This window comes from Stegostoma tigrinum, chromosome 8 (assembly GCF_030684315.1).
Source record: "Stegostoma tigrinum isolate sSteTig4 chromosome 8, sSteTig4.hap1, whole genome shotgun sequence".
Classification (NCBI taxonomy): Eukaryota; Metazoa; Chordata; class Chondrichthyes; order Orectolobiformes; family Stegostomatidae; genus Stegostoma; species Stegostoma tigrinum.
Window position 1 is genome coordinate 84,853,697 of NC_081361.1, and position 12,908 is coordinate 84,866,604.

Below are 12,908 nucleotides of genomic sequence, written 5' to 3' on the forward strand. Positions count from 1 at the left end.
TGGATTGACCACAGGAAATGTAAGGTTACAGGGACAGGGTAGGGGAATGGATCGGGGGGGGGGGGGGGGGGGGGGGGCGGTGATGCTCTTTGGAGGGTCGGTGTGGATGTGATGAGCTGAACGGCTTCCTTTCAATCTGTAGGGATTCTATGCAGAAGTGAGGCTACTACTGTGAGATGCCAATATCAATTTATAGGGTATGTGGGCAGTTGCTGAGCATGGAGGGTGCCCTGAGATACGGGTGATTGCTGTCCAAGATGTAGATTCAAAAGAGCAAGCAATAAGCTGCCATCACGGGGAGTCAATGGCCTAGTGGTATTATCGCTGGACTGTTAATCCAGTGACCCAGACAATATTCTGGGGACCTGGGTTCAAATCCTGTCACAGCAGGTGGTGAGATTTGAATTCAATAAAATATCTGGAATGAAGAATCTAATAATGACCATAAACCAATTGCTAGAAAAACCCAGCTGGTTCACTCAGAGACAGCAAGAAATGCAGATGCTGGAGTCAGAGGTAACACAGCATAGAGCTGTGCTCAGGTCAGGACCCTTCTAAAATGTCAACTTTCCTGCTCCTCTGATGCTGCCTGGCCTTCTGTGTTCCTCCAACTGGTTCACTAATGTCATTTAGGGAAGGAAACTGTCATCCTTACCTGGTTTGGCCTACATGTGACTCCAGATCAAAAGCAATGTGATTGATTCACAACTGTCCTCTAGGCAATTACAGATGTGAAACAAATATTGCCTGGCCAGTGACACCCTCATCCTGTGAATGAATAAAGGAAAAAAAAACAGGTACACCAGCTCGGACTTTCATGTTGGAAATTGTCACTGTGCATCTTCCGTCTGGCAGCAGGGAGAATGGAAATCTTCCTATGAAGAGGCTATATTCTGTAATAATGGAGTACTAATGTTTAGGCTTCCCTTCACATATTCGTGAGATTCTTGTTTTGCCAAAGAACACCTGGTTGCAGAGTCAGGGTTTTTCTTTCCTCGAAATTGAGAATTTCATTTCTCCCCGTCTCACCCTATTATCTCACTGACTCACCAAAGCTCATGCGGCTCAAGGGTTGGGAAGTTCAGCCCGCAGATTCTAAAGCTAGCACTGACCAGTAAGCGACAGTGTATTGTAGCTGGTGACACCGTGCAACTTGGCAAAGCATCTCACAAGAGCATTACCAAATAACATTTGCCACCAAACCACCCAAGGAGATGTTAGTACAGGCGACTAAGATTGTGGTGAAAGGAGCAGCTTATGTGAGGATAAAGTAAGGTGATGGAGATGTTAACACCTTAGTATAGGGCCTAGGCACTAGCAACAGCATCCTCCATTGGTATAGCACTTTTAATATAGAAAAAGTTCCAATGTACTTTTACAGGAGCGCCATGTGAACTCAAGAATTAGAAGCAGGAAAAGGCAATTTAGCTCTGTGAGTACGTTCCATTATTGAACAAAATCATGGCCAATACTAGCCTCAATACTCCATTTTCCTGTCTGCCCTCCATAACCCTCAACTCCCCTGTTTTCAAATAAAATTTGACATGAGCCACGTAAAGATGTTATAGTTCTGCTGATAGTGCCAAGGCAGCTGAAGCAGTGATGATATGGAAAATATTGTGGATGTGTAAGAGGCCGGAATTGGAAGGTGCAGAGTTCTTGGAGGACTGTAGGGCCAGGGAAATTTTCCAATGAAGAAAGAGCGAGGCAAGAGTTGGATAGAAAGAGAAGAATTTATAGAATTTTAAGTTGAGGTGTTTCTGAACTTGGTGCCAATGCAGGTTAGTGATTATAGGGTGATGGGACAAGAAAACACTAATAGTGCTTAGAGCAACGGAATTGATATACACATATATATATATGTATACTAATTCCGTTGCTCTAAGCACTATTAGTGTTTTCTTGTCCCATACTTGTTTATAGTGTGAATAGTGGATAGTGTCATGTGTTTTATATAGTGTACTTCTCATACACTACATTACAGCAAATCAACGATAATAAAATGTGAGGCTGGATGAACACACAGCAGGCCAAGCAGCATCTCAGGAGCACAAAAGCTGACGTTTCAGGCCTAGACCCTTCATCAGAGAGGGGGATGGGGAGAGGGAACTGGAATAAATAGGGAGAGAGGGGGAGGCAGACCGAAGATGGATAGAGGGGAAGATAGGTGGAGAGAGTATAGGTGGGGAGGTAGGGAGGGGATAGGTCAGTCCAGGGAAGACGGACAGGTCAAGGAGGTGGGATGAGGTTAGTAGGTAGATGGGGGTGCGGCTTGGGGTGGGAGGAAGGGATGGGTGAGAGGAAGAACCGGTTAGGGAGGCAGTGACAGGTTGGACTGGTTTTGGGATGCAGTGGGTGGGGGGGAAGAGCTGGGCTGGTTGTGTGGTGCAGTGGGGGGAGGGGACAAACTGGGCTGGTTTAGGGATGCAGTTGGGGAAGGGGAGATTTTGAAACTGGTGAAGTCCACATTGATACCATTAGGCTGCAGGGTTCCCAGGCGGAATATGAGTTGCTGTTCCTGCAACCTTTGGGTGGCATCAATGTGGCACTGCAGGAGGCCCATGATGGACATGTCATCAAGAGAATGGGAGGGGGAGTGGAAATGGTTTGCGACTGGGAGGTGCAGTTGTTTGTTGCGAACTGAGCGGAGGTGTTCTGCAAAGCGGTCTCCAAGCCTCCGCTTGGTTTCCCCAATGTAGAGGAAGCCACGCCGGGTACAGTGGATGCAGTATACCACATTGGCAGATGTGCAGGTGAGCCTCTGCTTAATGTGGAATGTCATCTTGGGGCCTGGGATAGGGGTGAGGGAGGGGGTGTGGGTCAAGTGTAGCATTTCCTGCGGTTGCAGGGGAAGGTGCCGGGTGTGGTGGGGTTGGAGGGCAGTGTGGAGCGAACAAGGGAGTCACGGAGAAAGTGGTCTCTCCGGAAAGCAGACAGGGGTGGGGATGGAAAAATGTCTTGGGTGGTGGGGTCGGATTGTAAATGGCGGAAGTGTCGGAGGATGATGCGTTGTATCCGGAGGTTGGTAGGGTGGTGTGTGAGAACGACGGGGATCCTCTTTGGGCGGTTGTTGCGGGGGCGGGGTGTGAGGGATGTGTTGCGGGAAATACGGGAGACGCGGTCAAGGGCGTTCTCGATCACTGTGGGGGGAAAGTTGCGGTCCTTGAAGAACTTGGACATCTGGGATGTGCGGGAGTGGAATGTCTTATCGTGGGAGCAGATGCGGCGGAGGCGGAGGAATTGGGAATAGGGGATGGAATTTTTGCAGGAGGGTGGGTGGGAGGAGGTGTATTCTAGGTAGCTGTGGGAGTCGGTGGGCTTGAAATGGACATCAGTTACAAGCTGGTTGCCTGAGATGGAGACTGAGAGGTCCAGGAAGTTGAGGGATGTGCTGGAGATGGCCCAGGTGAACTGAAGGTTGGGGTGGAAGGTGTTGGTGAAGTGGATGAACTGTTCGAGCTCCTCTGGGGAGCAAGAGGCGGCGCCGATACAGTCATCAAAGTACCGGAGGAAGAGGTGGGGTTTGGGGCCTGTGTAGGTGCGGAAGAGGGAAGGTTCCAGGTAACCTACAAAGAGGCAGGCATAGCTGGGGCCCATGTGGGTGCCCATGGCCACCCCCTTAGTCTGTAGGAAGTGGGAGGAGTCAAAAGAGAAGTTGTTGAGGGTGAGGACGAGTTCAGCTAGGCAGATGAGGGTGTCGGTGGAGGGGGACTGGTCGGGCCTGCGGGACAGGAAGAAGCAGAGGGCCTTGAGGCCATCTGCATGCAGAATGCAGGTGTATAGGGACTGGACGTCCATGGTGATGATGAGGTGTTGGGGGCCAGGGAATTGGAAATCCTGGAGGAGGTGGAGGGCGTGGGTGGTGTCACGGACGTAGGTGGGGAGTTCCTGGACCAAAGGGGGGAAAATAGAGTCCAGATAGGTGGAGATGAGTTCGGTGGGGCAGGAGCAGGCTGAGACGATGGGTCGACCAGGGCAGGCTGGTTTGTGGATTTTGGGAAGGAGATAGAAACGGACCGTGCGGGGTTGGGGAACAATGAGGTTGGAGGCTGTGGGTGGGAGGTCCCCTGAGGTGATGAGGTCATGAATGGTGTTGGAGATGATGGTTTGGTGCTCGGGTGTGGGGTCATGATCGAGGGGGCGGTAGGAGGTGGTGTCGGAGAGTTGGCGTCTGGCCTCGGCGATGTAGAGGTCAGTGCGCCATACTACCACTGCGCCACCCTTGTCTGCGGGTTTGATGGTGAGGTTGGGGTTGGAGCGGAGGGAGCGGAGGGCTGCCCGTTCTGCAGGGGAGAGGTTGGAGTGGGTGAGAGGGGTGGAGAGGTTGAGGCGGTTAATGTCTCGACGGCAGTTGGAGATGAAGAGGTCGAGGGAGGGTAGGATGCCTGGGAGTGGTGTCCAGGAGGAGGACTTGTGTTGGAAGCGGGTGAAGGGGTCAGTGGAGGGAGGGTTGGGCTCCCAGTTGAAGAAGTAGGCATGGAGGCGAAGACGGCGGAAAAACTGCTCTATGTCCAATCGTGACTGGTATTCGTTGACGTGTGGTTATAGTCCCGCAGGCCCGACCAGTCCCCCTCCACCGACACCCTCATCCGCCTAGCTGAACTCGTCTTCACCCTCAACAACTTCTCTTTTGACTCCTCCCACTTCCTACAGACTAAGGGGGTGGCCATGGGCACCCGCATGGGCCCCAGCTATGCCTGCCTCTTTGTAGGTTACGTGGAACAGTCCCTCTTCAGCACCTACACAGGCCCCAAACCCCACCTCTTCCTCCGGTACATTGATGACTGTATCGGCGCCGCCTCTTGCTCCCCAGAGGAGCTCGAACAGTTCATCCACTTCACCAACACCTTCCACCCCAACCTTCAGTTCACCTGGGCCATCTCCAGCACATCCCTCACCTTCCTGGACCTCTCAGTCTCCATCTCAGGCAACCAGCTTGTAACTGATGTCCATTTCAAGCCCACCGACTCCCACAGCTACCTAGAATACACCTCCTCCCACCCACCCTCCTGCAAAATTTCCATCCCCTATTCCCAATTCCTCCGCCTCCGCCGCATCTGCTCCCACGTTAAGACATTCCACTCCCGCACATCCCAGATGTCCAAGTTCTTCAAGGACCGCAACTTTCCCCCCACAGTGATCGAGAACGCCCTTGACCGCGTCTCTCGCATTTCCCGCAACACATCCCTCACACCCCGCCCCCGCAACAACCGCCCTAAGAGGATCCCCCTCGTTCTCACACACCACCCTACCAACCTCCGGATACAACGCATCATCCTCCGACACTTCCGCCATTTACAATCCGACCCCACCACCCAAGACATTTTTCCATCCCCACCCCTGTCTGCTTTCCGGAGAGACCACTTTCTCCGTGACTCCCTTGTTCGCTCCACACTGCCCTCCAACCCCACCACACCCGGCACCTTCCCCTGCAACCGCAGGAAGTGCTACACTTGCCCCCACACCTCCTCCCTCACCCCTATCCCAGGCCCCAAGATGACATTCCACATTAAGCAGAGGTTCACCTGCACATCTGCCAATGTGGTATACTGCATCCACTGTACCCGGTGTGGCTTCCTCTGCATTGGGGAAACCAAGTGGAGGCTTGGAGACCGCTTTGCAGAACACCGCCGCTCAGTTCGCAACAAACAACTGCACCTCCCAGTTGCAAACCATTTCACTCCCCCTCCCATTCTTTAGATGACATGTCCATCATGGGCCTCCTGCAGTGCCACAATGATGCCACCCAAAGGTTGCAGGAACAGCAACTCATATTCCGCCTGGGAACCCTGCAGCCTAATGGTATCAATGTGGACTTCACCAGTTTCAAAATCTCCCCTTCCCCTACTGCATCCCTAAACCAGCCCAGTTCGTCCCCTCCCCCCACTGCACCACACAACCAGCCCAGCTCTTCCCCTCCACCCACTGCATCCCAAAACCAGTCCAACCTGTCTCTGCCTCCCTAACCGGTTCTTCCTCTCACCCATCCCTTCCTCCCACCCCAAGCCGCACCCCCATCTACCTACTAACCTCATCCCACCTCCTTGACCTGTCCGTCTTCCCTGGACTGACCTATCCCCTCCCTACCTCCCCACCTATACTCTCTCCACCTATCTTCTTTACTCTCCATCTTCGGTCCGCCTCCCCCTCTCTCCCTATTTATTCCAGTTCCCTCTCCCCATCCCCCTCTCTGATGAAGGGTCTAGGCCCGAAACGTCAGCTTTTGTGCTCCTGAGATGCTGCTTGGCCTGCTGTGTTCATCCAGCCTCACATTTTATTATCCCACATTATTCATTTGGGTTTGCGACAACAAAGCTAATTCAATTCAAACAAACTCACATCCTATAATTACGAGTTTTGCCATCATAACCGCTGCAAAATCTGGGCCTATACTTTTATTTGAGATGGTGAGAAACAGCTGAAACTGAAGTCGAAGCTATAATGTATTTGGAATTCATTTTCCTTATTGTCTGTGTTTGCTCGCAATGGAGGCTCTAGCTAACATTACAGATCTCAGTCAATGTTTATACCAACATGCCTGAGAAATTTTATCCCAACTTTTGTTTTTTTTCCCACCTATGTCATCAGCTTTGATTCTTGTCTTTCACAGGCGCAAGAATAACTTGCTTTAAGTTTTAACAGATAAACAAATTTATTTTACAGTGATAATGCAAGCAAACACAAGAAGCACACAATAGGCATGTTTACAGAGATTAAGTTTGACAAGTTTGTTTGTATGGAATCAATGAATTATTTACATTTCTTGTCATTAATTTTCAGACAGTGGCTTTCTCCTTCACCCACCAGCAGCACAAACCTTGACTAATGCTCTTCCCTCAAGCTTTCTGACAGATAACAAGTTCCTTTGAAGGCTCTGTGAGCCAAAAATCTGACTGATAGATACTTTACAGCTACCAGGTAGATTTAAGCTGCTATCCTGAGAGGAAAAATGAAGTGTTTTTTCTCTCTGCCAAACACTGGCGTTTTTTGGAGAAACAAGTAATTATTGCAAATGAATACCGTGGAGCAATTTTCTCAGCGAAATCGGTTTTCAAAGCCTTTATACTAAATACAGTGAAAGGAAAGCTAAATCTCAGGTAGCTTCATTATGGTACATTTTTAAAATATATTAATATGCAGTGACTGCAACATTCCAGAGCCTTAACTTTCATCAGACATTCTGCTGTAATCGTACATCCTAACAAAAAGGCTTCAGAGTAAAGTGATCAGAGATTGTTACAGCAAGCGACTAACTCTATAATCAACACAGAATCAAAGCACACCATCCATTTACATCTACAGAAATAATCCAGCCATTAATTATGATAGAGTATCGGTTGAGTTGGAGTCGGCTACAACCTGTAATTCAATCTCTGGTTTCAAATGGTTTCCACAAAGTGCAAGCTTGGCTCCTCTGTTTATGTAATCTTTCGATACTTTGATCATTTTTAAGCCATGTAATATATTAAAACCGCAAATCTTTTTCTTGGTAAGGAATGATTGGATTAAGTTCTATAATGACAAAGGGCTAAGATTTCTTTTTGTGTGCTCGTTATAGAAACACCATTGATGTGTATATAAGGAAAAGGTTATTCCTTTTGCTATAAATAGCAAACAAAGAAAATTGTCTCTCTTCTGGGTGTTCATTAGTTTGTACATGATAACAACCAATGAAAGGTGATGAGCACAAGGTAAAAGTCAGGGTCAAATTAATGTATTTCCTGAATAAAATAATCAAACCATGAATTCTGTTTTGTGTGGCTAGAAATTTAGCTGTACTCATGAGTATCTCACCCAAAGAGTGTCAGCAGTCTCCATTTCAATGGGGAGATCAAAGGAGCATGGGACTTTGGTCCTTGGACTGCGTTGTGCACAAACCTGTTCCTGTCACTGTGTCTTCCTCATAACGATCACCAAGCAAGGGATTCAGTCAAATCATGGGGCTGGGGAGGAGGAAAGGCTACATTTCAGAGTAAAATTAGTGGTGAGGAGCCTGGATTGTTGCTAGGAGCTAGGGAAATAACATCATGGGTGGCTGCAATGTTATAGGGGCTGGGGAGACAATCTCTGAGTTTGATTAGATGGGGCAGGAGCAGGTTACAGGTTGGGACCAGCCTGAGGTGAGTTTGCACAGGAGTTGCCTGCAGGTCAGTGTTACGAGTGAGGTCCAAGACCTCAAAATCAGGATCAATGATGATTAAATACATGCTGACTTGCTTTTCACCCCATGCTGCTTAGTATTGGTATTTGGGATAACAATAGTGTTCACACAGTTTACCTCAGGCATGAGCCAAAGTTATAGGGAGAAAAACTAGACATATTAAATGCCTACTGTCTGCTTCAGACAGGGATACAGGATAATGGGAACTGCAGATGCTGGAGAATCCGAGATAACAAAGTGTGGAGCTGGATGAACGCAGCAGGCCAAGCAGCATCTCAGGAGCACAAAAGCTGACGTTTCGGGCCTAGAGAAAGGTCCAGGCCCAAAACATCAGCTTTTGTGCTCCTAAGATGCTGCTTGGCCTGCTGTGTTCATCCAGCTCCACACGTTGTTATCAGGTGTACAGGATACTTCTGTTTGGCCTTTACCAAATGGTGCCTTGTGCATTCTGCACCAGTATAATCATCCAACAAAGACATCATGTCAGAGACAAGAGTGCCAAAATTTGGCCATCACTGAGTCAAGTTTTGATTCCATGAAAAAGAACAGAACCTGCTGCAAATACTCAATTTGTATTTGCAAATCATAGACATATTAATGTAAGCCTTTGTCAGAATTAAATACATCATCCTGCACAAAAGAGTAATAAGGCAGGATTTGTCTAAGAAACAAAAAAAAATGCATTTATAATGGGCTGCATTTACTGGGATTGCCACCACTTTGTGGTGCAGTGTTGAATCATGAGCAGAAACACAGGGTTGCAATGCCCCACCACTGCAAAGCGATAAAACAGCAGCTCCCAGGAACCTCATCTGTGTTTTCAGTTTAAGGTTAAGGTTATTGTCCAAAGCCTGCATCTGGGTCTGTGTTTCCAGGGCCACCTGGAACAACTCCTCCCTCTGTCCCTCCAACTAGATCACAGTGGATACAGTCATATAGCACTGAAACAGACCCTTCGGTCCAACCCATCCACGCCAGTCAGGCATCCCAATATGATCTAGTTCCATTTGCCAGCATTTCACCCACATCCCTCTAAACACTTCCTATTCATAAAACCATCCAAGTCCCTTTAAATGTTTTAACTGTACCCACCTCCACCACCTCCTCTGGCAGTTTATTCCATACATGCACCAACCTCTGCATGAAAAAGTTGCCCCTTAGGTCATTTTTAAAAAAAATTTCTCCTCTCACCTTAAACTGTGCCCTCTAGTTTTGCACTTCCCCACCCCAAGGAAAAGGCCTTGTCTATTTACCCTACCTATGCCCCTCATGATTTTATAAACCTCTATAAAGTCACCCCTCAGCCTCCAATGATCCCGGGAGAAAAGCTGAGCCTATTCAGCCTCTCCCTATAGCTCAAACCTTCCAGTCCCAATAACATCCTTGTAAATCTTTTCAGCACTCTCTCACGTTTAATGACATCCTTCCTAAAGAAGGGCGACCAGAATTGCATGTCGTACTCTAAAAGCAGCCTCAATGTTCTGTACAGTTTCAACATGGCATCCCAACTCCAATCTGACAAGCAAGCCATTGTCCATCAAATTACCAGCACTCGCATTGTGCCAGCGCACTGCCCTCCACCATTGCCAGTGATAGCTGGGCAGCGAAGTGGTAGAGAAGTGGTCACCCTGGAAAAGCAAACTCCGCTTCCCCCAGTCTAAACTCACCATGAACATCACCAAACCCCCTTCCCACTCCCCCACCTGTCAAAGGTGGCCTAGTGGTAATATCACTGGGTTCTTAACCCAGAGTCCCAGACAATGTTCTGGGGACCTGGGTTCGAAACCTGCCACAGCAGACAGTGGAATTTGAATTCAATAAATATCTGGAAGTAAGAATCTAACGACAACCATGAATCCATTGTCAAGTGTTGAAGAAAAACCCATCTGTTTCACTAATGCCCTTTCGGGAAGGAAACTGCCATCCTTACATGGTCTGGCCTACGTGTGGCTCCAGACCCACGGCAATGTGGTTGACTCTTGAATGCCCTCTGGGGCAATTAGGGATGGACAATAAATGCTGCTAGCCAGCAATGCCCTCATCCTGTGAATGGATAAAGAAGCCTACCTGACTCCCTCACCTCAGCCTCCCCACTCTGCCTCACCCTCACCCCTCCTTGATCCCACCCTCCCTACACCCCTCCCACACCCCACCTTCCCTGGTTAACCTCTCCCCTGCCCCCTCAGCCCCCACCAGCCCCAGCCAGCAAAGTTAAATTCCCATGAATGAATAAAAGCAGTTTTATTTTACTTAGAGCTGTCTTACTTTAGTCAGCAATGAACAGAAAAGAGTAATAAGATTCCCATTATGATTGCCTTCATACGCATAAAAGAGCTTATCTCCTTGAATTAGTCTTCAGTGAGAGCTGTTACTTTTAAGTGACACATTCCAATTGTAACTTTGTCCTGTCTCTATTTTTCACCTCCACCTAAACACTACGGTCAATGTAAACTAATGGCAACATTTTTTCATCCACAAAGTTGAGAATCAATAAATATTCGGTGAAGGTGATCTCCATCATTCTGTATAACTCTCCTGTGTTATAATTTCAAGCTAAGTCAAACTCAAATTGACAATGACTAGGTGTTTGTTTAATGGTATCGTCCTTCTAAATATCTTGCAGTACATCATATCTCCTGTGTTGATTTGTTTGATTTCAATCACACTCCTTTCAGCTTATGTTACATTTTCTAATTTAACTCATTCAAGTCCTATGGTATTACTGGTGATCTAAACAATGCAGTGAGACAAATAGCTGTATGACACATGGCTGCAAGACAGCATTGGGCTGAATTTCAACAGCAGAGCAAACAAAGTAGAAATGAGTTGTGAAAATGGTAAAAAGAAAGCAAAATGAAACCACAGAGAACATACTTTACCTCCACACAAGGCCCTCCAGAAAATATATTTGTGCGGAATCTCATTCCTTAATTCTCATACAATGCAAGTCTCAATTTACTGCAACACTTACCTCTGTTTTTTCACTGCGGTGTGACAGATGGAATAACGGGAACAGCTACAGTTCCATGTGTGTCAAGGTCACAACCACAATATTTTTCATAGGCCATTCTCAGGGCCAATGGGTGTCATAGGGAAACAGGCTGAATTGTACAGCATAGATCATAGAATCCCTACAGTGTGGAAACAGGCCCTTCGGCCCAACAAAACAAGTCTATGATCCCAAAACACTAATACAAACAGCTTGAAGCCTGATTTAATAAAATTTAATGGCACTTACTGTGTTACCTTGAATTGGTGGCCTTGGTTACAGCCTTTGTTCGTGGGCATTTTTTTTCAGTTGTATGTCATTTCATGGAGTTATCAGGTCTTTGAGGACTATGTCAGCTTTTTGAAGCTCTCCAAGCTTTATTAGTTGCTGTGTCTTATCAATGGTTTATATATTGACACAGCTCTCAATTAAACTCAAACTACTGTGGTCGTGTGACCAACCATAAAACCATATACCCAATGCACACCAGCCATACAAGTACTGGTTCTTTGAAGTAGTTAATGGTATGGAAGAATATTCGGCTGAAACATGGGTCAGCAAGTCTATAAGGGTCTAGGCCCCAAACGACAGCCTTCCTGCTCCTCTGATGCTCCTTCACCTGCTGTGTTCATCCAGCTCTACACCTTGTTATCTCTATTAAAAATCACTTTGATTTTGAATTTCCTTATTCTATTGCATACGGTATTCTTTGCACTAATCGCATTTTATATATCTTTGCTCGTTATATCTTCTCCATGAAAAGGTCTTTTGCTCTGGTGCAGAACAATTTGTCAACTTTTTCAATTGTAACAGATGATCTAACATTTGGAAGTGCGTTTGTTGAGCATATGTTATTTGTTAAATATTTTTAACCTAGGCACTAAATAGGTAAAGAGATAGATATCAGCCCCAAGTCTCCGAAATAGGACATGACCCTGTTACTCCCCAGCTTGGAAGGAGAGATTGCTATCCACTGAGCCACAGTTGTTACTAAAATCAGTGTATAAAAGGTGCACATTCACATCAGTGGCCTGATAAACACTATTGTTATCAGTCATTGGTATTGATTCCCAGATTCAACAGCATTTTGACACAGACTTCCAAATTTAGACAGTAGATATAGCAGCAGTATTAGGCCATTCAGCCAATCCAGACTGCTTTGTCATTCGATCATAACTGATGTGTTTCTCAACTCCAATCTCCTGCCCTCTCCAGTAACCCTTGATCCTCTTACTAATCAGAAACTACCCATCTCTGTCTTAAATACACTCAAATGACTTTGCCTCCAGAACCTTCTGCGGCAATGATTTCCACAGACTCAATACCGTTTGGCTGAGGAAATTTCTCCTCATCTCACCTCTAAATGGTCATCCCTTCACTGAGGCTGTGCCATTGCATCCTAGGTCTCTCCAACTATGGCAAACATCTTCTCCAAGTCCGTTCTATCCAAGCCTCTCAGTATTGTGCAAGTTTCAATCAGATTGACACCCCATCCTTCAAAACTTCATCCAGTGCAGACCCAGAGTCTTCAACTGCTCCTCATATGAGAAGTCTTCGTTTCATCCCCATTCATATAAACCTCCTCTGGACCCTTCCAACACCAGCATGCCTTTTCTTTGATACAGGGCCCAAAACTGCTCACTATATTTCAGGTGCGGTCTGACCAGAGCCTAATACAGCCTCAGCAGTACATTTTTGTTCTTGTATTCTAGCCCTCTTGAAATGAATGCTAACATTGCTCTTGCCTTCCTATCTATG

The 12,908-nt window shown here is 47.0% G+C and overlaps 1 protein-coding gene across 4 annotated transcripts in view; it reads right to left on the minus strand.

The window, feature by feature from the left end:
• LOC125456041 (very-long-chain enoyl-CoA reductase-like) overlaps nt 1-12,908 on the minus strand; it is an 87,395-nt gene that overhangs the window by 64,873 nt on the left and 9,614 nt on the right. The window contains exon 1 of one of the 4 annotated variants that reach the window (XM_048538686.2): nt 11,400-11,419. The exons of the other annotated variants lie outside the window; for them this stretch is intronic. The gene's annotated coding sequence lies outside the window, so the exon portion shown is untranslated. Of the gene's footprint in view, nt 1-11,399; nt 11,420-12,908 lie in introns of those variants that run through there. 4 annotated transcript variants of the gene reach the window in all.